The sequence below is a fragment of the Tachyglossus aculeatus genome, chromosome 4 (assembly GCF_015852505.1).
Source record: "Tachyglossus aculeatus isolate mTacAcu1 chromosome 4, mTacAcu1.pri, whole genome shotgun sequence".
NCBI lineage: Eukaryota > Metazoa > Chordata > Mammalia > Monotremata > Tachyglossidae > Tachyglossus > Tachyglossus aculeatus.
Window position 1 is genome coordinate 31,412,215 of NC_052069.1, and position 26,442 is coordinate 31,438,656.

Below are 26,442 nucleotides of genomic sequence, written 5' to 3' on the forward strand. Positions count from 1 at the left end.
CAGTGAGTAACCACTGGAGGTTTTCAAATAGTGATGAGATGTACTCAGAATGATGCTTTAGAAAAATGATCTGGGAAGCTGAATGAATTATTGGCAGGAAAGGGAAGAGACTGGAGACCAGGAGGCCAGTGTGGAGGCTGATACAGTAGTCAAGAAGTACCATCAATAAATCAGTAGCATTTACTGAGCACTCACTATGTGCTTGGAAGAGAAAAATACAACAGAGTTGGTACCGTAATTATTATTCCTCATTATTATAATAGAAATTTTGATTTTTATTTACTACGTCTTTAATGTGCCTTCCTGGTTAGTGTGCTAATTCATTCATTCAATCGTATTTATTGAGCACTTACTGTGTGCAGAGCACTGTACTGAGTGCTTGGGAAGTACAAATCGTCAACCTATAGAGACGGTCCCAAACTCTATGTCTCCTTTTGAGGTTCTTAGTAACATGTAGGTTTGCCAGTTTTAAGCTAGTACATACTTTTCATCTTCAGGATAATCACCAGACCATAGCACTATTCTGAAACCTGAGAACCTGTGTTTCCCCAATATTACCATTTTCTACATGATATAGCTTTTATTTTCTAATAAATTCCCCAAACACCGGCAGAATAAAGGGGCAGTACTGACTGTGGCTGGAAAAAATATGGAAGCTATTCAAACTTCTATACTGAAGTCAGGTTCCTGGGTCAAACAACAAATTGGGACCAGTGTTATAAGGCTTCAGAAACTTTAGGTTTGCCTGCATTTCATTCATTCATTCAATTGTATTTATTGAGTGCTTACTGTGTGCAGAGCACTGTACTAAGCGCTTGGGAAGTACAAGTTGGCAACATATAGAGATGGTCCCAACCCAACAGCGGGTTCACAGTCTAGAATGAGACATTTCGTTGGTAATAGAGATTTTCTTTGGCACTAGCAAATACAGATCATACAGCATACTTTTATAATAATAATAGTAATGGCATTTATTAAGCACTTACTTTGTGCAAAGCACTGTTCTAAGTGCTGGGGAGGTTACAAGGTGATCAGGTTGTCCCACGGGGGGCTCACAGTCTTAATCCCCATTTTACAGATGAGGTAACTGAGGCACAGAGAAGTTGTGACTTGCCTGAAGTCACACAGCTGACAATTGGCAGAGCCAGAATTTGAACCCATAACTTCTGACTCCTAACCCCGTGCTCTTTCCACTGAGCCATGCTGCTTCTGTAGCTCAGTTTTCCTCTGATAATAACGTCAGAAAATGTATTCAACTCACATAGACTTAGCCTTAGAAATAATCAATTTAGATTTGGAATCACCCTTAAAAACATCTTTGGGGCAAAATCTAAATATGTTCATATTTAGTAGAATTATTAGTTTTTACTGCTATTTTCCCCCTTGTATAATTCTGATCACAAAATGGAAAATATTTACACCAATAATAATTGTAAAACGTGAATTAAATATGAGCTTTTGATTAAAATGAGAATTTACAAGCTTCACTCTAGGGACTACTACTTGTCTGAAAAGTTACATCACTCATTCTGGAATTCTGGAAAAACAATCAAATTAAGTCTTTGGTGATGAATATGTAAGAACAGCTAAAGTGGGTCAAACTAATGATTCTCCAGCTCTGCCTCAGTAGTAACAGAAGATACTTGGATGGTTGCCTTCCTTCAAATTCAGCATCAAGTGATGGCACCATATGACAGCCCCAGATTTTCCTAGCTAAAGATTATGTATGAATTTACTGTTCCTGAATTGAACAGACATGACTGAGGTACAGTGAGTAAGTTGACATTAGAGGCATATGAAGTGTGTGGGCTAAGGCTGTAGTAGGAGAGTAGCGAGGTAAGGTAGGAGGGGGACAAGGTGATTGAATGCTTTAAAGCTGATGGTAAGGAGTTGTTGTTTGATGTGGAGGTGGATGGACAACCACTACAGGTTCTTGAGGAGTGGGAAAACATGGACTGAACAGACTTGTATGTCATATATATATATTGCATATACATATGCAATATATGTATTGCACATATCCATATATAACATATAAATAAGAAACAGCATGTCCTAGTGGATAGAGGATGGGCCTGACAATCAGAAGCTCATGGGTTCTAATCAATCAATCGTATTTATTGAGCACTTACTGTGTGCAGAGCACTGTACTAAGCACTTGGGAAGTACAAGTTGGCAACATATAGAGACACTCCCTACCCAACAGTGAGCTCACAGTCTAGAAGGGAGAGACAGAGAACAAAACCAAACATACTAACAAAATAAAATAAATAGAATAGATATGTACAAGTAAAATAGATAAATAAATAAATAATCCCAGCTCCACCACTTGTCTGCTGTGTGACCTTGGGCAAATCACTTCACTTTTCTGGATCTCAGTTCCCTCATATAATGATAATAATAATAGTGGTATTTGTTAAGCACTTACTATGTGCAGAGCACTGTTCTAAGCGCTGGGGGGGGATACAAGGTGATCAAGTTGTCCCACGTGGGGCTCACCGTCTTAATCCCCATTTTACAGATGAGGTAACTGAGGCTCAGAGAAGTTAAGTGACTTGCCCAAGGTCACACAGCAGACATGTGGTGTTATAGGGATTCGAACCCATGACCTCTGACTCCAAAGCCCGTACTCTTTCCACTGAGCCATGCTGCTTCTCATCTGTAAAATGGGAATTAAGAATGTGAGCCCCACATGGTACAGGACTGTGTCCAACCCAATTTGCTTGTATCTATCCCAGCTTAGTTCAGTGGCTGGCACATAGTAAGCGCTTAACAAATACTACAATTATATAGGTATATACATACCTATATCTATGTCCCTGATATATATATATATATATATATATATATATATGAAGATATACCTATATCTATAGATATATAACATTTATTGCCATACTGTATTTTATAAGAAATTGCATTTTCTTAAATATCATAGGTAGATTAACATGACATCATTTGAAGGAGTATTAGAAATATTTTACAAACAGGTATAAGGAACACTGCATGACAGCCCCCAAATCATTCAGCAAATCTGCTGAAGAGTCAGGATCAGATGCCCATTTTGTCTTCTAACTACCCTGGAGAAAATGGTCTTAAGAGGAACAGTCAAGAGCAAAAATATAAAATACCTTTTCCACAACTCATTTTCTCTTCCCACTCCTCTCTTTTATTTGATTTCTGAGCTGATGCATCAGAGGAATAATAATTATTAGGGTGAAGTAGGTCAGGCAGTGCAAGAAAGATGCTGATGATCTTCTCGTGGGAATGAAGAATTAAAATAGAAGCGATGGAAACATACTTGAAATGGATTATTTTAGAAATAGTCTGTGGTGTATGGCATTTAGGCAGAAATTCTTTTTAATGGTTTAAAAGAACGATTTAAAAATGGTATAATGGTTCAACACAGACATACTGTGTTTTTGAAAAGCCTTAACATATCATTTCTCACATCATTAAAAAAAAATTTAATTAATGTTCCCTGAACATCATCTTCTCAATAGAAAGGTAAAAATGCACACAATGTCAAAGGATTTATTTTGCTTTTTAAGTGGGGTTGTTTGTTCTTGGAGAGAGAACTTAATTCTCTTAATTCTCTAAATGATTGCTTAATCATTTTCACACTATGGAAGTTTCCTGATAACTGAATACTTAATCTGAGAAACGGATTTATTGAGCACTCTAAATGGAACTGGGACTCTTTAGTTACAGACTAAAGCATTTCTCCACATTCATGCCCAAATCTTACTAGGCTACTTGATTGTAATGTGCAGCCAATCTCTCTGAGGGCTAAAAACGAATCAGAGTAAACATTTAATACAGAGGCTAAGATGGAGGACAAACAATCCTCTGGAGGGTCAGAAATACCAGGATTTACTAGAAAAATGCATTAAAGTGGCTTGGTCCCCACCCTGCCTTCAGAACAGTAAAATAAAAAAAAGTAAAAAAGACAGCAGAAATACATGAACCGAGAACAATGGCTTTTCCTCTTTCCACACAAAAGCAACTAAAAAAATCCCAGTCAAGGTTTTGCTTCTATTTGCTTTTACTTCTGAATTTTAGATAGATTTGAAACACAGTAATTAATAATGATATATATTATTACTATATATTATTATAAATATAGTATATATATAGTATATATAGTAGATATATATATAGTAGATATATACACTACATATATATAGTATGTGTGTGTATATATATATATATATATATATATATATATATATATATATATATATATATAGTAAGCACTTTGGAGTGTGTGGAGAAAGTAGAAGATAATCAGATTGAATCTCGCAATATAAAAGTGAGGGAGAATAAGTATTTTAACCCATTTTACAGATGAGGAGAGTTTGCATTCACTGATGGAGTTTAGAGCTATGCCATATAGGGCTATCCATAGTGTAAAGGGCTAAGTCAAAGTGTCAGACAAAGTCTATTCACCTATGCTAGGCAGCAACGGCATGGGGAAGAGTCAAAGGTGGATGATCTTTTTAATGGTTTAAAAGAATGATTTAAAAATGGTTAATGGTTCAACACAGACATACTGTGTTTTTGAAAAGCCTTAACATATCATTGCTCACATCGTTTTAAAAAAATGATTTAATTAATGTTCACTGAACATCATCTTCTAAATAGAAAGGTAAAGATGCATGCAATGTCAAAAGACTTATTTTGCTTTTTAGGTGGGGTTGTTTGTTCTTGGAGAGAGAATTTGCTTAAGCATTTTCGCACTATGGAAGTTCCTTGATAATTGAATACTTAATCTGAGAAATGGATTTATTGAGCACTGATCAAAGAAAATGGCCGAGACTTCAGATTTTACTGCGCAGAAGAAGGCAACGGTAAGCCAATTCCCTATCTCTACGAACAAAACATGATGGATACACATACTAGAACAACTTGACGCCAGAAAATGGGACGTTCTGCAGAGGGTGTGTCCATGGAGTTGCTTTGTGTTGGAGATCAATCAATCAACCAATCGTATTTATTGAGCGCTTACTGTGTGCAGAGCACTGTACTAAGCGCTTGGGAAGTACATGTTGGCAACATATAGAGATGGTCCCTACCCAACAGTGGGCTCACAGTCTAGAAGGGGGAGACAGAGAACAAAACAAAACATATTAACAAAATAAAATTAATAAAATAGATATGTACAAGTAAAATAAATAAATAGAATAATAAATACGTACAAACATATATACATATATACAGGTGTAGTGGGGAAGGGAAGGAGGTAAGGCAGGGGGATGGAGAGGGGGAGGAGGGGGAGAGGAAGGAGGGGGCTCGGTCTGGGAAGGTCTCCTGGAGGAGGTGAGCTCTCAGTAGGGCCTTGAAGAGATGACTTGAGAGCATTTGGAGATAGATGAGGAAACTGAGAAACAGAGAAAACAAGTAACTTGCCCTAGGCCAAACTGGAGACAAATGACAGAGCCGGGATTAGAGCCTGATCTCCTGATCCTCCAAACTCGGTTGGATCCTAAAACCGCTTCCCGGGTATTGCAGGCCCCTCTCAGGGTCACACTGGAGAGTTTCCAGTACTCTACCAGTCTTGACTACAGGAGGGAGAGTCAAGCAGAGGCCTACTCTTTCCATTTCTAGCTTGGGCAGTAGCTAGCGAGTGGCAGACAATCTGCTACAAGTCAAAACTCACCTGTGCTGGGCAGCAGAGGCACAGGAGAAAATCGAGGGTGGAGACTCCAGATTATTGTGCAGAAGGAGGCAACGGTAAACCCTTTCCGTATTTTACCAAGGAAACTATAGATACACTCCCAGAATGATTGTAGATGGAGGTGGGGCATTTCATGGCACTGCTATGGATTAGAAGTGACTTGATGGATAAGACAAGTATTGCAGGAGTCCCCACTGACTTAAAAATAAATCACCCACTCAAATCAGCAAAAAAATACTACTTCTATGAGAGTTGTAGCTGCAGAATCACAAATGCGTGTGTATTCAAAGGATAGAAACCTGACTGAGATGTGGTCCCAAGAGACAATTACAGAGAGCAAAGAGTTTGTAATGAGCCACTTAAAATTACCTAACCGAATAAATTAAATAAAAAGGAAATTAATACATGGACAGGTTAAATCATTTAGGAAAATAACACATGCTTCTTTGAGCCTTAAATTAAGAGGCAGAAGAAAGACTATCCTGTCTCCGACTTTGCCTCTCACCAGGATATGATTTGGAGTAAATCACCTAACCTCTTAACTTCCTTATCTACAAATGGTGAATAATAATATATTTTTCTTTATGCCACCTCCTACCCACCCAGGCATTCTAGGAGGATTAATTAGTTAATGGCCCATTTCTCATCTTGCTCCCTGCCCTTCAGAACCTTTCTAAATGCAGGGTTTTCTCTGACTTCTAAGGTAGCTCAGAAATACAAGAGATATTTGTGATGAACTCTGTAATTACTCATTATTAAGCAAGTTTTAACTTATCCAGTGTCTGACTTCTGAATGTTCAAATTTCACCATAATGTTGCATTAGCATAGAAATCTGTCTGGAATTTAAATGAGCTCTTCTTTGTGATTTAGTCATTTTTTCAAATCATTCATTCACAGATGCAACTGCTAAAATGCAGTGCTTAAAGTATCGAATGGTTCCTCTTCTTAAATAGGAAAGAAGGTGATGAAATTCCTAGTTATACAAAGAGCATCCTAGGCTGTCTGTTATTGTCCTGTAATCATTGGTTTATGTATTATTTTGCTTCTTGACTCACCGAGAAGAAGCGTGGCTCAGTGGAAAGAGCATGGGCTTTGGAGTCAGAAGTCATGGGTTTGAATCCTGGCTCTGCCACATGTCTGCTGTATGACCTTGGGCAACTCACTTAACTTCTCTGAGCCTCAGTTACCTCATCTGTAAAATGGGGATTAAGACTGTGAGCCCCACATGGGACAACTGGATCACCTTGTAACCCCCCCAGAGCTTAGAACAGTGCTTTGCACATAGTAAGTGCTTAGCAAATGCCATCATTATTATTACCGAGGAGTAGAGGGTAGACAGAAGCTTAAGTTCACATGGCCCCAAGCTCTAACTTCACGGAGACTCATTATCCATGGATCAGTCCCTTATTTTGCCACTTGATACCAAAAAGAGCAACTGTTACCTTCAGGATTCATGGGAGGGCCAGAGTCTATTCCCAACACAGTTTGTGCTATGAAAAAATCATTCATTTATTTTTCAATCTATTTAATGAGTGCTTACAGTGTGTAGAACACTGTACTAAGTACTTGGGAAAGTACAATACAGCAATAAGGAGAGATAGTCCCTGCCCACAAGGAGGTCACAGTCTGTTTAGGGGGGTGGGCGCGGAGAGACAGACACCAATACAAATAAACAGGTATCAATGTAAATAAATTAAATTACAGATATATACATAAGTGCTGTAGGGCGGGGAAGAGCTAAGGGAGTAAGTCAGGGTGACCATATGGACCACGGACAATCTTGTGTGGGGAAGCAGCATTGGCCTAGTGGATGCAACATGGGCCTGGAAATCAAAAGTACCCAGATTCTAATCCCAGTTCTGCCATATGTTTTCTGTGTGACCTGGGTAAGTCACTTAACTTCTCTATGCCTGTTAGTTCATCTGTAAAATGGGAATTAAGACTGTGTGAGCCCCATATGGGAAAGGGACTATGTCCAACCTGACTAGCTTGAATTTACCCCAGCTCTTAGTACAGTGCCTGGTACACAGAAAATGCTTAACAAATACCATAAAACCAAAATAGGACAAGTCACTTCACTTCTCTGTGCCTCAGTTACCTCATCTGTAAAATGGGGATTGAGACCCTTTAATGAGATATGATGATAATAATAATAATAATGATTGTTAAGCACTTACTAGGTGCCAAGTATTGTACTAAGCACTGGGGCAGATCTGATATAGGTAAATGGAACAGTGGCACATGGGATCACCGTCTAAGTAGGAGTGAGAACAGGCATTTATTCCTCATGTTACAGATGAGGAAACAGAGGCACAGAGAAGCTAAGTGACTTGCCCAAGGTCACAGAGCAGGCAGTGGAGAAGGTGGGATTATAACCCAGTTCTACTATCTCCCAGGCCTGTGGTCTTTGCACCAAACCACATTCATTCTTGTTAATAATAATAATAATAATAATAATAATAGCATTTGTTAAGCACTTACCATGTGCAAAGCACTGTTCTAAGCACTGGGGAGGATATAAGGTGATCACGTTGTCCCACATGGGGCTCACAGTCTTAATCCCCATTTTACAGATGAGGTAAATGAGGCCCAGAGAAGTTAAGTGACTTGGTCAAAGTCACACAGCTGACAAGCGGTGGAGCCGGGATTAGAACTCATGACTTCTGACTCCCAAGCCCGAGTTCTTTCCACTGAGCTACGCTAATTGTCAATATTTAGTGGGAACACTTAGAATGTGTAAACAAGTGGCTGAATATTCTGTGAATTTCCCTCTATCTGCTAATTCCAAAACTCTGATAAAGTATTGCTTGCAAAACGTTAACCTGTAAATATACACTTTTTAACATGCTCATTTTTGACACTCCTAAAGTGCTGTCCATGAGCTTTCATAAATCGGTCTTAAGGATACCTACGCTCGTTTGAGACACCGTAATAAGATTATCTGTTGACTGGGATTTCAAAGTATGATATTCAGGTTGACTCTTCCTAGTGCATCTAAACTCTCCTCTCCTCCCTCCATTAGACTGTGAGCGTCTTGTGGACAAGGGACTGTTTTTTTAAATCCAATTTCACTGATTTGTTTAATAAATTATTTTGATTGATTTATCAGTTCCCCTCTGTTGGGATAAAAAATAGCAGAATGCAGGCCCTCATGGGGCTTTTGTTCTCTCAGAGTTTCCCTAAAGTAGCATGAACACGTCAAAAATATATGCAGCGCTAGGATGTTGGAGAGAAATGTTAATATTTAGCCCACTGATTAGGCACTTGGGATGACATTAGGCATGCTTTGGTAGGGAAATTGGGATAACATGGTTCCCCAAAGCATTAGTTCTGCCTTTTATGGAAGTCTTTGCTTATGCTAATGCCAATTTAATGTTTAATAGTAGATTTGGTCCTTTGGGATTCTGCTGAAAATAGATTTCTCTAAAAAAAACCCAAACAAACTAAACAAGACATACACTTGGCCTGAGCAAAAACATCCTGAATAACAGTTTTGGCCATTCTAAGATTAGCCTGTCATATTCCCAATCATTTAGTTCCAAGGAGGAAATGGCAAAGCCGCGTGGTGTGGTGGAAAGCACACGGGCTTGGGTGGCAGAGGTCGTGGGTTCGAGTTCTGGCTCAGCCGTGTGACTTTGGGCAAATCACTTAACTTCCCTGTTCCTCAGTTACTTCATCTGTAACGTGGGGTCTAAGACTGTGAGCCCCACATGGGACAACCTGATAACCTTGCATCTACCCCAGCACTTAGAACAGTGCTTGGCACATAGTGAGCGCTTAAAAAATAGCATTGTTATTAACCATTACTATTACTATATTACTATTAATAGTTAATAACAGTTGGCAGTTAAAATAATAATAATGATAGTATTTATTAAGCGCTTACTATGTGCAAAGCACTGTTCTAAGCGCTGGGGAGGTTACAAGGTGATCAGGGTGTCCCACGAGGGGCTCACAGTCTTCATCCCTATTTTACAGATGAGGGAACCGAGGCATAGAGAGGTGAAGTGACTTGCCCAAAGTCAATCAATCAATCAATCGTATTTATTGAGCGCTTACTGTGTGCAGAGTACTGTACTAAGCGCTTGGGAAGTACAAGTTGGCAACATATAAAGACAGTCCTACCCAACAGTGGGCTCACAGTCTAGTCACACAGCTGTCAATTGGCAGAGCCGGGATTTGAACCCATGACCTCTGACTCCAAAGCCCGTGCTCTTTCCACTGAGCCACACTGCTTCTCAACAGATGAAAAGCAGTTGAAAAGCAATGTGGCCTATTAGTAGAACTTGGACCCGGGACTCAGAAGGACCTAGATTCTACTCCCACCTCTGCTACTTGTCTGCTGTGTGACCTTGGACAATTCACAGTTCATTTTCTACAGGTAATGTGACTGTTTATTGTTGTAATGTACTCTCCCAAGTGCATAGTACAGTACTTTGTACACAGTAAGTGCTCAATAAGTACTATTGAATGAATTAATGAATTTAACTTCTCCGTGCCTCAGTTACCTCATCTGAAAAATGGGGATTAAAACTGTGAGTCCCATGTGGGTCAGGGATTGGTTCCAACCTGATTACCTTAAATCTACCCTAGAGCTTAGAAAAGTCCCTACCATAAAAAAAAAATCACTTTAAGAAATTAGAAACATGAACTGTTTATTGCCTTAATAACACAAACAAAATCATGCACAACCTTAGCATTCACCATTTATAACAATAAATAGACATTTGGCTCTACATCCATCAGTGGTATGTATTGAGCGCTTATTGTGTGCAGTACTAAGCACTTAGGAAAAGACGGTACAATATCGTTGGTCCACCCCATCCCTGCCCACTAGAAGCTTACAGTCCATGGGAGGAGACAGACAAGAATTACAAATGGGGGAAATAGTAGAGTATAAGGATAAAACCCTTGTTAGCAGTGATATAACCTCTATTCGATTTTAACTCACCTGAGTCTTTTAAGGTTTGGTTTCCATCATCTAAAAGCCATTTCAAGATAGGCTGCTTGTATTTACAGCTTATTTCTAGTGTATGAATTTTCACTGCAATCAACCTTGCTGATATATATGGAAAATGGTCCCTGGCCTTCTGCCAGGTGATAGCTTGAAAACCTGTACTGCCCATCCGAGTAAACTCCCATCTGGGAATTCCTCCATTTAGCATGATGAACTTTTCGTTTCAGTGAACTAAAATGTTGGCCATTTTTACTTTGGCTTTTTGGCCACTTTTTCCTTTAAGGATTTACAATCTAACAGAATAGAAAGTCCTATGTTTCCCCAGCTTTATTGTAGAAAGTCCTATATTTACACAGCTTTATTACTGTAGTGGAGTAATGTCCCCTCTCAGGGTCACTCTTGGAGAGTTTCCAGTAATAATAATAATGGCATTTATTAAGCGCTAACTATGTGCAAAGCACTGTTCTAAGCGCTGGGGAGGTTACAAGGTGATCAGGTCGTACCACGTAGGGCTCACAGTCTTAATCCCCATTTTCCAGATGGGGTAACTGAGGCCCAGAGAAGTTAAGTGACTTGCCCAAAGTCACACAACTGACAAGTGGGGGAGTCGGGATTTGAACCCATGACCTCTGACTCCAAAGCCCGGGCTCTTTCCACTGAGACATGCTGCTTCTCTTGCCAGTCTTGACTATGGGAAAGAGAGTCAAGCAGAGGCCTACTCTTTCCATTTCTAGCTCAGGCAGTGACTAGTGAGTGGAAGGCAAAACTCCCCTGTGCTGGGCAGCAGCAGCATGGGGGAGACTCAAGTTGACTGTGCGGAAGGAGGCAGTGGTAAACCACGTCCATATTTTTGCCAAGAAAACTCTATGGATACACTACCAGAATGACTGCAGATGGAGACGGGGCATACTGGGAGAGATCAATCAATCAATCAATCAATCATATTTATTGAGCGCTTACTGTGTGCAGAGCACTGTACTAAGCGCTTGGGATGTACAAGTCGGCAGCATATAGAGATGGTCCCTACCCAACAGTGGGCTCACAGTCTAGAAGGGGGAGGCAGAGAACAAAACCAAACATATTAGCAAAATAAAGTAAATAGAATAGATATGTACAAGTAAAATAGAGTAATAAATACGTACACACATATATACAGGTTAATCAATCAATAGTATTTGTCAATAGTGTTACTAAGGGTGGGAGATGACTCGTCAGCACAAGATAAGACAAGAAGAGTAAGGCCCTGGAAGGCTGGGACTGTGCCTTTGGCCTCTATGGTTCTCTTTCAACGTCTAGAAATGAGTAATGTATTACTGATGCTGATTTACACATAAGTAAGAGTTGGGATTTTATGTATAAGAATAATGACTGAACCAAATGTAATCTTAAGAGTATTACAATTCTAGCACCAATCAATCATTCGTATTTATTAAGAACTTCCTTTGAGCAGAGAACTGAACTAAAAGCTCTACAGAGTACAATAAAATAGAGTTGGTGAGCATGTACACTGCCCACAAGGAGTTTACAGTCTAGAGGAGGAAACAGACTGTAAAATAAACTTCTTTGTTTAGGGGGGAGACAGACAAATAGACAGGCATAAATAGCATCAATATAAACAGAATTATTTATATATTATATATATAATCATTAATAAAACAGAATAATAAATATTTACATATATACACAAATGCTGTGGGGCAGGAAGTGGGTAGAGCAGAGGGAGGGAGTAGGGGTGATGGGGAGGGGAGGAGGAGCAGAGGAAAAGGGGGGCTCAAAAAAGTGTATGCTCTCCTGATTCATCATCTATAGAAAACCAGCATTCTAGATTTATCCTTGTTTAAAAAGAACCCTTTCAGACGACTCTGGAGGAGATTGGCTTACCTTTGAACCCCTAAAATGGAAAAAGTCCAAGGACTGGATGGTAACAGAATGCTAGGCAATGCACACTTCCAGCTATCTACTGAAGACACTGCTACTACGCCCATCCTAGTGATATCCCTGACATAAATTTTGGAAAGACAGGGAAAGGTGGATAGTGGGTAGCATTTCAGGAAGCTGCTGATTGTTGATTAATTCTCAAAGGAGCCTACAATGGCAAGTGGGATTAAGGGTGAAGAAGAGAGAGTTTTATTCATCCTGCAGCTCCATGGGAAGAGTTTGTGTGCCTTGTTGCTGCAAAGGTCTATAATGAAAACATTTTATTATTATTATCGATAATAATGATAATAATAGCAATGATGCTGATCATAATAATCATAGCATTTGTTAAGTGCTTACTATGTGCCAGGTACTGTACTAAATGCAGGAGGTAGATACAAGATAATCAGGTTCTACACATTTGCTGTCTTACACAGACATGGAGCTCACATGAGGACGAGCTTGTATTCTTTCATTCTTCCATTGTCATATTTACTGAGTGCTTACTGTGTGCAGACCACCGTACTAAGCGCTTGGAAAATTCAATTTGGCAACAGAGACAATCCCTACCCAACAACGGGCTCACAGTCTAGAAGGGGGGAGACAGGTAAACAGACAGGCATAAATGGCGTCAATATAAATAAATAGAATTATTGATATATATATATATACATCATTAAACAAATAGAATAATAAATATGTACATATATACACAAATGCTGCAGGGCAGGGAGGGGGGTAGAACAGAGGGAGGGAGTCGGGGTGATGGGGAGGGGAGGAGGAGCAGAGGAAAAGGGGGGCTCAGTCTGGGAAGGCCTTCTGGAGGAGGTGAGCACTCAATAGGGCTTTGAAGGGGGGAAGTGAGTTTGGCGGATGTGAGGAGGGAGGGCATTCCAGGCCAGAGGTAGGACGTGGGCCTGGGGTTGACGGCTGGACAGGCGAGAACGAGGCACAGTGAGGAGATTAGTGGTAGAGGACTGGAGGGTGCGGGCTGGGCTGTAGAAGGAGAGAAGGGAGGTGAGGTAGGAGGGGGCAAGGTAATGGAAAGCTTTCAAGCCAATAGTCAGGGGTTTTTGCTTCCTGCGAAAGTTGATAGACAATCACTGGAGATTTTTGAGGAGCGGAGTGACATGCCCAGCGTGTTTCTGTAGAAAGATAATCCGGGCGGCAGAGTGAAGTATAGACTGAGATGAGGAGAGACAGAAGGTTGGGGATCAGAAAGTACGCTGATGCAGTAATCCAGCTCAGATTTTATAACAGTTCTTGACATATAGTAAGTGCTTAACAAATACAATCCTTATTTATGATTAAAGGCACAGAGAACTTACGAGTCCAAGGTCACCCACCAGGTGAGTGATAGAACCGAGATTTTTGGTGACTATGAGAATACATGAAAAAGACATTGGAACCATATTGAAAACATTTTTTAAAAAGTGATGGAATAGGTGTCCTTTATTTTTTGCAGTTCCATACGTCTAGGCTAAAGGGGTGTGATGCCTGGGGAGGAATAATTAATGAGACTGAGAGACTGTTCAGAATTTATGCAAACAGAGTGTAGCAATTAATCAGGAGTTCAGTATAGGAGAAAGGTAGGACTGACTGGGTGGTCCAGTTGTCTCCAAATTCTCTATTTCATCATCATCATCATCAATTGTATTTATTGAGCACTTACTATGTGCAGAGCACTGTACTAAGCATATAAACCATATTCCACAAACCATACAAACCATATTCCACATTCTAACCCTAGTTGCACCTTCTCTTGTGTCCTTCAAGGAATAATGATGTATCTGAGAAACATCAGTCACATAAGCTCTGGCTTAAACTAAGCCTTTATTGAAAAGACATATGACAATAATTTATACTCAGTAAAGTTAAAGTGCCTAGAAGCAATTGGACATCAGTCTTCTTGCTGACCTCCCTGCCTCCTGTCTCTCCTCACTCCAGTCCATACTTCACTTGGCTGCCCTGATCCCTTTTCTAAAAACAATTTCAGTCCATGTTTCCCCACTCCTCAACAACCTTCAGTGGTTGCTGATCTTCCTGATTCTTCTCTGAATCAAACAGAAACTCCTTACCATTGGCTTTAAAGCGCTCAGTCAGTCAATTCTATTTATTGAGCACTTACTGTGAGCAGAGCACTGTACTAAACACTTGGGAGAGTACGATATCACAATGTAACAGACACATGAGCTGCCCACAATGAGCTCACCTTGCCCTCTGCTATTTTATCTCACTGATTTCCTCTACAACCTTAACACTCTCACTTGACTCCTCTAAAGCCAACCTACTCACTGTACCTCAATCTCATCTATTTCACCGCTGACCTCTGGCCCTCATCCTGCCTATGATGGACAACCACTCTGCCCATCTTCAAAAACTTATTAAAATAACATCTTCTCCAAGAGGCCCTCCCTAATTAAGCCCTCATTTCTCTTATTCCTTCCTTCTGCGTTGCCCTTGATCTTGGATTTGTACTCTTTATTCATCCCAATCTTATCCCACAACACTTATGTGTATAGTCATAGTTCATTTCAATGTATATCTCCTTTTGGGCAGGGAACATGTCTACCAAATCTGTTATATATCCCAATTGCTATGCACACAATACACACTTAATAAATACAATTGATTGATGGATTACACAGTCTTTCTTACTGGGTGTTCAAATAACATATAAAAGTTTATGGCTGTTGCTAGATTCAAAAGAAATCCTGGAAAATTTAACTTAGAGTTATAATAATAATAATAACAATAATAATAATGATGGTATTCATTAAGCGCAACTATGTGTCAGGCACTGTACTAAGTGCTGGGGTGGATACATGCAAATTGGGCAACAAACTGATACAAGCCAGTGAAAACCGAAATGATGCTAATATTAATCAAACACCTTGTTATAAAATGAATAATGATTAGTTGAATCGATCAATTGAATGTTGATGCCTTGTAAAACTTGCTGACCTGAGAAACACGTGTTTTAGTGGGGAAGCACATAGGGAGGCAGGACAACTAGGTTCTAATCTCAGCTCTACCACTGGCTTCTTCTGTGACTTGGGCAAGTTACTTCCTCTCTAGGCCTCAATTTCCTCATCTGAATATTGAGGATAATAACCCCTGCCCCTGCCTAACTTACAGGGATATTGTGAGGATAAAAGGAGGTGATTGATGTGCAACAACTTGAAAATATAAAATGCTACACCAAAATCACGTTCTTTTGAAAAAGAAAGAAATGTTGTCAACCATCCAACCATTCTGGAGGACATCTTAAACCAAATGATAAATATCAGTATAGTATAGTTGGTAAATTTAGTTTTCTTTATGTCTTACATTAGTGTGCTGTTAATAAGTGTCTTTTGTGACAGCCCTGGAAACCTTAGAAGTTTCTCACCTTTATTTCAGGGCAAAACTTTTGATCAACATACAAAAGAGGAAAGGTCAATTCAAGAATCTTAGAATTAAAGTTGTTTACATCCCAAGGATGAGGCAGAAGGATATGAATGGAGCAAAAACATTCAAAGATGTTCAAATGAGGCTACTTTTCCTGGTATCTATTTAAAATGTTTGTTTTTTTTTCTAGCTGGAGTGTTAACAGTGTCATTACAAAATCTAATAAAAATCTCCTATTAAAGTCCTTCCTTCCAAAATGTTTCATCAATCACAGTAAAGACATGATCTGTCATGGGATAATTGCAAACTGGCAAGCCAAAAAGTGCATCCATGGGTCCTCACCCCCCTTATCTTCATGGTGGCCAAAGCTGACAGCCGATTTATTAGTTGAGAGATATTGTTACCCTCATCAGACAAAATACTGTTTTCTGCAGCTTTGATCCATTCTGCTGGGGGATCAGAGCTGGCTGTTTCATCTGTGCTTTCTAAGGTTGCTGGGGGCATTTACTGATATTTGATACTTTTATTATGTGGCCAGCTTCCTCACTTCTTGGAAGTACTTAACTTTTATTGGGGAGATATGTAAAGGGAATGGCAATCATTTAAAAACAATTTAATGGTATTCAATAGCTTTTTTTTTCACCAGAGACACTATAAACATGCTCTATATGCTCTATATACACTTAACTATACCAGAACTCTCTTAGATTGAAGGTTGCTAGAGGGACATGTCCATGGTCATGGGTTCAAATCCCGGCCCCGCCACTTGTAAGTTGTGTGACTTTGGGCAAGTCACTTCACTACTCTGTGCCGCAGTTACCTCATCTGTAAGATGGGGATTAAGATTGTGAGCCCCACATGGGACAACCTGATCACCTTGTATCCTCCCCAGCACTTAGAACAGTGCTCTGCACTTAATAGGCGCTTAACAAATATGAACAAAATTATTATTATTATTATTATTATTATTATTATTATTATGTTCAACTTGTTTTAAACACTGCCAATCAATCAATCAATCAATCGTATTTATTGAGCGCTTACTATGTGCAGAGCACTGTACTAAGCGCTTGGGAAGTACAAATTGGCATCACATAGCACCATAGCACCATCATATAGCACCAAGAATGGTGCTATACATACATAGTATTTAGTTAGTATATGGGACTTAGAAACAATGAGCCTGGTGGAAACAACACCAGCATGGAAGTTTGAGGACCTGGGTTTTAGTCCCAGCTCTGCTCTTGCCTGCTGTGTGGCCTTGAGCAAGTTACTTAACTTCTCTGGACCTGTCTCCTCATCAGTAGAATGGGGATTCACTCCTATTTACTTAGACTGTGAGCCTTATGTGGGACAGGGACTATGTCCTGATTTGTTTGTATCTATCCCAGTGCTTAGAACAATGCCTGTCCCAAAGTTAGTGCTTAACAATAATAATAATAATAATAATAATAATAATAATAATAAAAACAATGAGAAGAAGAAGAATAGGTTCTTGCGTTCTCTCTTACTTAAACTGTGAGCTCCATAGGGAACAGGGACAGTGACACACCTCATTATATTGTTCTATTCCAGTGCTTAATACACTACTTCTCACAAAGTATGCACTCAACAATGACATAAATGTTGTTATGAATAAATTCTGTGCATACTAATGATGATGCTCGCTGATTTTTAGCAAAGATAGAATTATACTTCAATCATTAGAGACATACCTAATAGTTAAAAAGCAGTATCAGTAATAATTCCTTTGAATATTAAATTGCAAAATTTTAATATGCTAAATTCATGCTATACTCCAAACCTTCAAATACTTGTTTGAATAAATCATTATTAAGAAGATATAGTTGCATGGCTTTTCCTAATTAGAACAAATATCACCATATTTAGAGATGGTTCACTATCTGGTTACAACATGCAGAGCTTTAAGACTGAGAATAAAAGATATCCTGCAGAATAATATGCAAGCCTAGGCAATTTGCTTTTGAAATCCTTATAGAGTCCACATATCTTGAACACTGAAACAAAATAACTTGTGAACAAAACTTTATGATAATATAAATTTCCACATCTCTCTTCACTAACAACCTTACAATAATTACATGAAGCAATTTATCATAGTGTAGGTATATGGGTTGCAGTATCTATTTGAAATTCATACTAGTATTGAAAACAGTTCTGCTACATTCCAGAGGTGATCTTAATTGAAGCTTTTGTTTAAAACTTTGGTTCATGTGCTTTGGGGAAGACTGATTAAATCCTGGAGATAGACTAAGTTATTCTGGTTAATTGCAATGGCAAATCCGGTGATGATACTTATTTCTTAAAAATGAATAATTGTATTCGATAAGTGCTTACTTTTGTATTAATTACTGTTCTAAGCACTGGGGTTTACACAATAAAGAGGTTGAATACAGTACCTGCCTCCGTGAGGCTCCCAGTCTAAGTAGCAGGGATTTAATAATAATAATAATAATAATAGTAATAATAACAATAATAGTGGTATATTGAGCAGTTACTACATTCATTTATTCATTCAACCATATTTATTGAGCGCTTACTGAGTGCAGAGCACTGTACTAAGTGCTTGGGAAGTACAAGTTGGCAACATATAGAGACAGTCTCTACCCAACTGCGGGCTCACAGTCTAGAAGGGGGAGACAGACAACAAAACAAAACATATTAACAAAATAAAATAAATAGAATAGTAAATATGTACAAGTAAAATAGAGCAATAAATACATACAAACATATATACAGGTGCTGTGGGGAGGGGAAGGAGGTAAGGCAGAGGGAATGGGGAGAGGAAAGAGGGGGCTCAGTCTGGGAAGGCCTCCAGGAGGAGGTGAGCTCCCAGTAGGGCTTTGAAGGGAGGAAGAGAGCTACCTTGGTGGATGTGCGGAGGGAGGGCATTCCAGGCCAGGGGGAGGATGTGGGCACTGTATGCCAGGCACTGTACTAAGTGCTGGGGTAGATACAAGTTAATTAGGTTGGACACAGTCCCTGTCACACATAGGGCTCCCAGGCTCAATCTCCATTTCACAGATGAGGAAAATGAGACACAGAAAAAAGAAATGACTTGTCCAAATTAACCCAGCAGACAAGTGGCGGAGGAAGGGTTAGAACTTAGATCTTCTGCCTCCAACACCTGAGCCCTTCCTTCTAGGTCACACCTCTCCTCTGATACTTAAAAACAAAGCTTTGGTTTCCTTTATGACCACCTAGAAGACAACGTAAATGGGAGAGGTGGGTGTAAAAAGGGTTTTTTGAACTTGTAGAACAAGTCAGTATCTCAGAGACCAAAAGGGAATAATAGAGGGTGCCTGGGAAGGGGATGGGAGTGTCAGATAATCAGATGACTTGGGTCCCACACACATGGGGCCGGAGTTGGGAATAATTAACAACATTCAGGGCCTGGAAAGGAGACAGACAAAAGTCTCAGGTCCAAAGGCTACCAGAAATTCTAGGGACTGATGGTAGTGAGGTGGTATCTAACCTGAATGCCTTCTATCCACCCCAACACTTTCTATGGTGCTTAACAAATATCACAATTATTATTATTATTATTATTATTATTGTTATCATTATTCTTTTGGGCCTCAAAACCAAGGTTAGTGAAGGATGGTGGTCAAAGACACTCATCCCAGGTAGGCGGATTCTAAGGAGCTGTAGAATCTGAGAGAGCCTAGGTTCCTGAAAGAGTGGGCAGTGCAGGATTAAGATTTAGAACTAGAATTTTAGACAGCCACTTCTGGATGTGTGGGGATGGATTCCAGGCTGGAACTTTTTTGGGATCTATAAATCAACTAATCAGTGATATTTACTTAGTGCTGGGTGTATGCAAAGTACTGCATTAAGTGTTTGGGAGAGTATAATACAACATAGTAGGTAGACCCGTTCCCTGCCCACAAGGAGTTTACAGTCTAGAAGGGGAGACAGAATTTAAAATAAATTACTATTATGTCCATAAGTGCTGTGAGGCTGAAGGTGGGGTGAACAAAGGGTTCAGATTCAATGACACAGACAACACAAAAGAGGAGAGAAAATAGGAGATATGAAAAGTTAGTTGGAAAAGGCCTCTTGGAGGAAATGCGATTTTAGTAAGACTTTGTAAGTTGAGAGAGTGGTGGTCTGTCATATATGAAGAGGGAGAGATTTCCAGGCCAGTGGGAGGAAGTGGACATGGGATTAGGGGTGAAATAGATGAGACTGAGGTACAGTGATGTGGTTGGCATTTTAAAAGTGAATTGGACAGGCTAGGTTGTAGTAGGAATCAGTGATGTAAGATAGGATGGGAAGACCTAATTGCATGCTTTAAAGCCAATGGTAACAGGTTTCTGCAAATCTCTTCTGTAAAGGTAAGTGAAGTTTTTGTTTAAAACTGTGTTGCATATGCCTTGACAGATGTTGATTCAATCCTGGAGATAGGCTAATGAGAAGGAGAGCTTATTGAGTGCTTCAGTGTAGATGGCAAGGAGTTTCTGTTTGTTGCTCAGGTATATGAAATCACTGGAGGTTCTTAAGAAGAGGGAGATATGAACTGACTGATTTTTTTTTAGAAAAATGATCCAGACCGCAGAGTGAAGTTGGGATTGAAGTGGGGAGAGAGAGGAGGGAATAATAATAATAATAATAATGATAACATTTATTAAGCACTTACTATGTGCCAAGCACTGTTCTAAGTGTTGGGAAGGTTACAAGGTGATCATGTTGTCCCACGGGGGGCTTACAGTCAATCCCCATTTTACAGATAAGGTTACTGAGGCCCAGAGAAGTTAGGTGACTTGCCCGAAGTCACACACCTGACAATTGGCAGAGGTGGAATTTGAACCCATGACCTCTGACTCCAAAGCCCGGGCTCTTTCCACTGAGCCACTCTGCTTCTCTAGCTGCTCCCTTCTCTAGGGAAGGGAGTCATTGAGAAGGCTGATGCAGTATTCAAGGTGGATATTGGGTAGGGACCGTCTCTATATGTTGCCAACTTGTACTTCCCAAGCTCTTAGTACAGTGCTCTGCAAACAGTAAGTGCTCAATAAATACAATTGAATGAATGAATGAATATAATAAGTGCTTGAATCACCATTGATGGACAGGACAAGGAAGATTCTAGAGATGTTATGAAGGTGGAACCTCCAAGAGTGGTGACTGATTGAATATGTTGGGTGAGTGAGAAAGATTAGTCGAGAATAATGCCAAGATTAGTGAGACTGTTGTGAGACTTGGAGAATAGTAGAATTGTCTACTATCATGTGAAGGATTGACTGATGTTCTGAAGGCTGGAAGAAATGCAAGCCTGCAGAGAAGGAGAGGTCAGGGCTGGAGAGATATAGTTGAGGACTATCAGTGTGGAAATGAAAACCGAAGCTGTGGAAACAAATAATAATGATGACATTTATTAAGCGCTTACTATGTACAAAGCACTGTTCTAAGCACTTGATGAGTAAGACAAAGGAGTGAGTGTAGATGGAGAATTGAAGGGGATCCAGAACTGAGCCTTGAGGAACTCCCACAGGTAGAGGGTGGTAAAATGAAAGTATTACACACATATTTTGTAAGTATTTTTGTATCTGTCTCTTTGCTAGACTAGACGCTCCTCGTGGATAGGATAGGCTCGTGATACAGGGAGGATAGTAGTGTTGATTAAAGTGATGGTAAACATGGGGGGGGGGGTTGAGTGGGAGGAGGGAGGATGAGGAGCTTGATTTGGAACATGTCAAGTTTGAGGTGTCAGTGTGACATATTTTGGACAGGTTAAGCTTAAGGTGTCAGTGGCACAGTCAAATGGAGATGTCCTGAAGGCAGGAGGAAAGGAGAAGGAGAGAGGTCGGTGCTGGAGAGGTAAATTTGGGAATCATCAGCATGGAAATGGTAGTTGATACCACAGGAACAAATAATTTTCAAAGGAGTGGGTGTAGATAGAGAAATAGGAGATGACAAAACTTTTCCAAGTGTGAAGATATGGCAGTTGAACCATCTTCGGGGGCAGTCACCGCAGAAGAGATGTGAAAAATGGAAATACACCTAAGCTCGATTTCCTACCTACTAAGATCTACAAAATGAGGGCTTCCTACTGAAGCCCTTGCCAAACTCTTCCTCAACACATGTGTCACGGAGGGAAAGTTGCAGGATCTCAAAGATGACAACATCATTCCTACCTTCAAGAAGAAAGCCAAAAGATCAGACAGTGAGAATTCTGTCTGATCTTTCATTCTTTGACAATTGCTGGACATATCTTAACCAGAATATTGCTGGACTGATTGCTAGAGACTATTGTTGACTAAACATTGTTGACCAAACATTCCCTGAATCACAAAGGCCTTCAAACACAATGTGTCAATGTGATTTTCTTTGCACGACAGACCCAGAAAAACTGCAAAGAACAGCTCCATGACCTCTGCAATGTTTTCATATGTCTTAAAGACCATTTGATACCAACAGTAGATTTGGTATCTGGAAGTTACAAGAAAATCTGGATACTCTGAGAAGCTCATGAAGGTTATGAAGCCACTTCATGACAGCATGGGTGGGTAGGTTGGTGGAGGGTGTCTCTCTGCTCCATTCCTTATTGCCAACAGAGTATATCAGAGAATAGATCCGAACCTGTTGAAGATACTCTATATGAAGTTGGAGGCTGCAATAAGAGACCTGAATATAGGTCTAGGAGTATGTTTTCTCACCTCTGGAAAACGCTTCTAACTGAGCAGACTTTGAGCATCATCCAAAGTCCTACAGACAGAATTGCTGTATACGGATGTCTGTGTCCTACAAGCCTATATCCAAGAAGACATGAAAATGAGTTTGCAGTGAATCAGTCTAGCACAACAGTTTGATAAGTGTAAATAAAACTGAGGTGATATCTCAACATGCACCAGAGAAGCCATACACAGAATCAAAATTTTACTTTGGCAGCAAAAAGCTAAACATTATGACAGATTTCTGTTACCTAGGCAATACAGCATAGCATGCAATGACAGACAAGGAAGTGGAAAACCAACTCAAGAAGAGCAGAACATCCTTTGGGAAACTGTTCAACAGGGAATTTTTGTATCTGTGTATGTGTCTGTGCGCACACCCACACTCATCGTTGTGTCTGTGGGTCTGTGGATGTGTGAGAGAATCAGTTAAAGCAATATGGAAAATATTTAAAAACTATGTCCAAAGGTAAAACAAAATTTAAGGAAAAAGAAGGGCAACAGTAGAGAATACCAAAGGACAAAGGGACTGCAGAACCCCAGAGAAAAAGACAAAGAGACTGGAGAACCCCAGAGAAAAAGACAAAGAGAAAAAAGAGTTAGAATAGTGAGAGAAGTAGTTTGATTAAGGAGGAGGCAAGAATGTAGGTATGTTAAAGAATATTGTGGAAGGACCAACATAGATTAGGGAAGGAGCAGAACAATAAAATATGGCTCCAACTTCTGGAAGATGTTGACATTAGCTGCCTGGGTTATCCATTATGATAAGAGGGAAGGACTAGATGTGTATCCATGGGGTTGAGAATGCAGAATAGAAAGAAAATTATCTTTCCTGTGTGTATATGCATGGATACACACACTGAGATGAGTGTACCAACAGCATTATTCAATAGCACACTGTCAAGACTATTCATTTTGTCCACAGCACGCATGTTGGACAACTGCTAAGCTGAGGATAGAGTTTTTGATAGTTGATGGAATTTTCCTTCACCAGTTCTCTAGGCGGGAGGTTGCTACAGGGTCGCAGCTGTTTCCAAAGGATTTCATAACTATGTTTGTCATGGAGATTTTGCTGAGAGGTGGATTCTAACAATTAACACAGGTAGTGGATTGGGGCCCTCAGTCTCAGTCCTCCCATTTAAAATGCCCCTCAGCTATAATTCCTTTTGGAAAGTGATAGAGAACTGGTCTTCCAGTCTTCTCAGTGATCCTCCTTACATAAAACACTAGGTATATATATTGTTGAGGAGGAAGGGGAATAAGGAGGAAGAGACACACAGAGAGTAGTGTTTGAAAAGAAAACACTTTTTTACTTTCATCCATTGTTTTTCTCACTGGCTCCTAGCAATTCCTTGCTTTCTCTCAGCAAGAAAGAAGCCATTTGGTGTCATGTTGCAAATTAGACTGGTCCAAAAGATCAAAGGTCACTATTTTACCTGGATTCTTTTTCCTATTTTCTATTTTCCTAGTGAATCAACACCATCTGGGCAGACAGAGAGCACTCCACCCATGAGAGTGAGCATCCATACTGCTATCCACATAGTATCTATCAAGACTTCTTCATCTTCCAATGCCATCGAGTCATTTCTGACCCATAGTGACTCCATGGATGCACCCTTTTCAGAATGCTCCATCTTCTGTCAAAAAGTCATATTGGCATGTTGTATCTATAGAGTTTTCTTGGTAAAGGTATGGAAGTTAAAGGTTTACCACTGCCTTCTTCTGTGCGGTAAAAACTTGAGTCTCTGCCGTCATCTCTGATCGACAATTTGAACACTTGATCATCTGCCTTTAACTCTTTCCCATACCACTGCTGTCCAACACAAGTGAATTTGAATCCATCAAGACACCAATACATTAATCAATCATTATTTAAGGGTATTTAAGAGCTCTTACAGTGTGCATAGCACTTCATTGAGCACTTATGAAAATACAGTGCAACAGACTGGAAGACATGATCCCTGCTGAACAAGAATGTTACAGAATACGGGGGCGGGGGGGGGGGGGGGGGGGGGGGAGACAGAAATTCCAATAGGTTAGGAGTCATCTGTCATCTATTGTTTCTGCCTCTGTACCTGCAGGGGAAATTCCCTTTGCAATGTACATGGTTCTGATGTACCTAATCCCCTAGACTATAAAATCCTTGAGACCTGGGACTGGGTCTACTAATGCTACCTATTGTATTTTGCCATGTACTCAATTCAGTGTTCTGCAAACTGCTTCTAAAATGGCATACAGTAACACTTCCGTCCTGACTTTCAGGGATCAGATCCGTAATCATGAGCTACACTAACAATTAAAATCTTTACAAATTTAAGTTCTCTCCATGCATTGCTTAAAGAACACTGTTTAAATAAGCAGAAAAGAGAGATATGGTCAGTAAGTGATCCAATAAATTTAAATCACACTAACTTGAAAATCCCCCAAATTATTACTTTTCAATTCCAAAGACTTGAGAATCTTTTCTGTTCAATTTTGAGTTTTTTTCCTAGGAGGAAGGAAAATGCAAATTGTTGATGGTCTGTGAATAAGGTACCTCCTGGATAGTTGGGGAGAGGGGGAAGTTATACTTTAAATGCTCATGAGAATCAAAGAATAGACAGGAAAGTCTTAGAAATATAGAGCGGTCAGGAATTCATAAAAATTGTGCTTTGAATCAAACATTAAAAAATAAAGGCAAAAGGCTGGAATATAAACAAAGGAATAGGAAATTTGACATTTGAGCATAGGATGCAAGCCTATTAGGGTCCTATGGGTGCCACCTGTCTGACTCCACAAAGAAAATGTTTCTCACCTAGTATTTCTCTCTGGTGTTTGTATGTGACAGACCTGCACCTGATTAGCTATACAGGGCCTGAAATGATTCTGTTCTGTCCATCAATATTTTTCTCCCAATTTCTAATGGAAAGAGCATGGTGAGGATGAGCCTGAGAGTCAGGAGGTCTTGGGTTCTAATCCTGGATGCGCCACTTGTCTGCTGTGTGACCTTGGGCAAGTCACTTTCCTTCTCTGTACCTCAGTTACTTCATCTGTAAAATGAGTACTGTGGCTGTCAGCCCCATGTGGGACACGGCCTGTGTCCAACCCAATTTACTTGTATCCAAATCAGCGCCTAGTACAGTGTGTGGCACATAGTAAGCACTTAAAAATACCATAATTATCATAATTATTATTATTAAGACACTGAATTAACAGATAAAGGTTGACTGTGGCAAAAAAGGTACTAGGAATTGGAAATAATTGTCATGAAACTGCTGTGGGAAATTTTGAAACGAGAAATAAATTGGAAAAGCTCAAAACCATATTTAGAAATTAGAAGGTTTACAACTTCAGTATGTGAAATAAAATTCTAAAACATTTCTTTTAGGAATAAAGTTTTCTCCTATAAAAAATTTTACTGCATTTTTTTTTACTTCTTATCACCTCTGGATCTTCTTCTTTGACCAAGAATGCATATATTTCACCCGCTTTTTGTAATTGAATACAACCCGGTAAGAATGCAAGTTTCTTGTAATCAACCAAGCAGTGGATTCAACACATCAATGGTATTTACTGAGCACTTTCTATTTGCGGTTAGTAGATATGTTCTCTACCCACAATGAGTTTACAGTCTAGACGGAGAGAAAATGGAAGAGAATGTGACTTGTGTTACTGTTCATTCATTCATTCAATCGTATTTATTGAGTGCTTACTGTGTGCAGAGCACTGTACTAGAACAGGCTGTATTGTAGTTTCCCAAGCATTTAGTACAGTGCTTGCACACCCGTAAGCATTCAATAAATATGATTGATTGAATGAATTTGGCCAA

The 26,442-nt window shown here is 39.7% G+C and overlaps 1 protein-coding gene and 1 non-coding gene across 2 annotated transcripts in view; one reads left to right on the forward strand and one right to left on the reverse strand.

Moving 5' to 3' along the window:
- Positions 1–26,442, reverse strand: part of ADGRL4 (adhesion G protein-coupled receptor L4) — a 142,233-nt gene that overhangs the window by 68,193 nt on the left and 47,598 nt on the right. The gene's annotated exons all lie outside the window — the stretch shown is intronic.
- LOC119927804 lies at positions 5,513–5,649 on the forward strand. Its single transcript, XR_005450773.1, has one exon. It is a non-coding gene; the product is annotated as a small nucleolar RNA SNORA7 (small nucleolar RNA).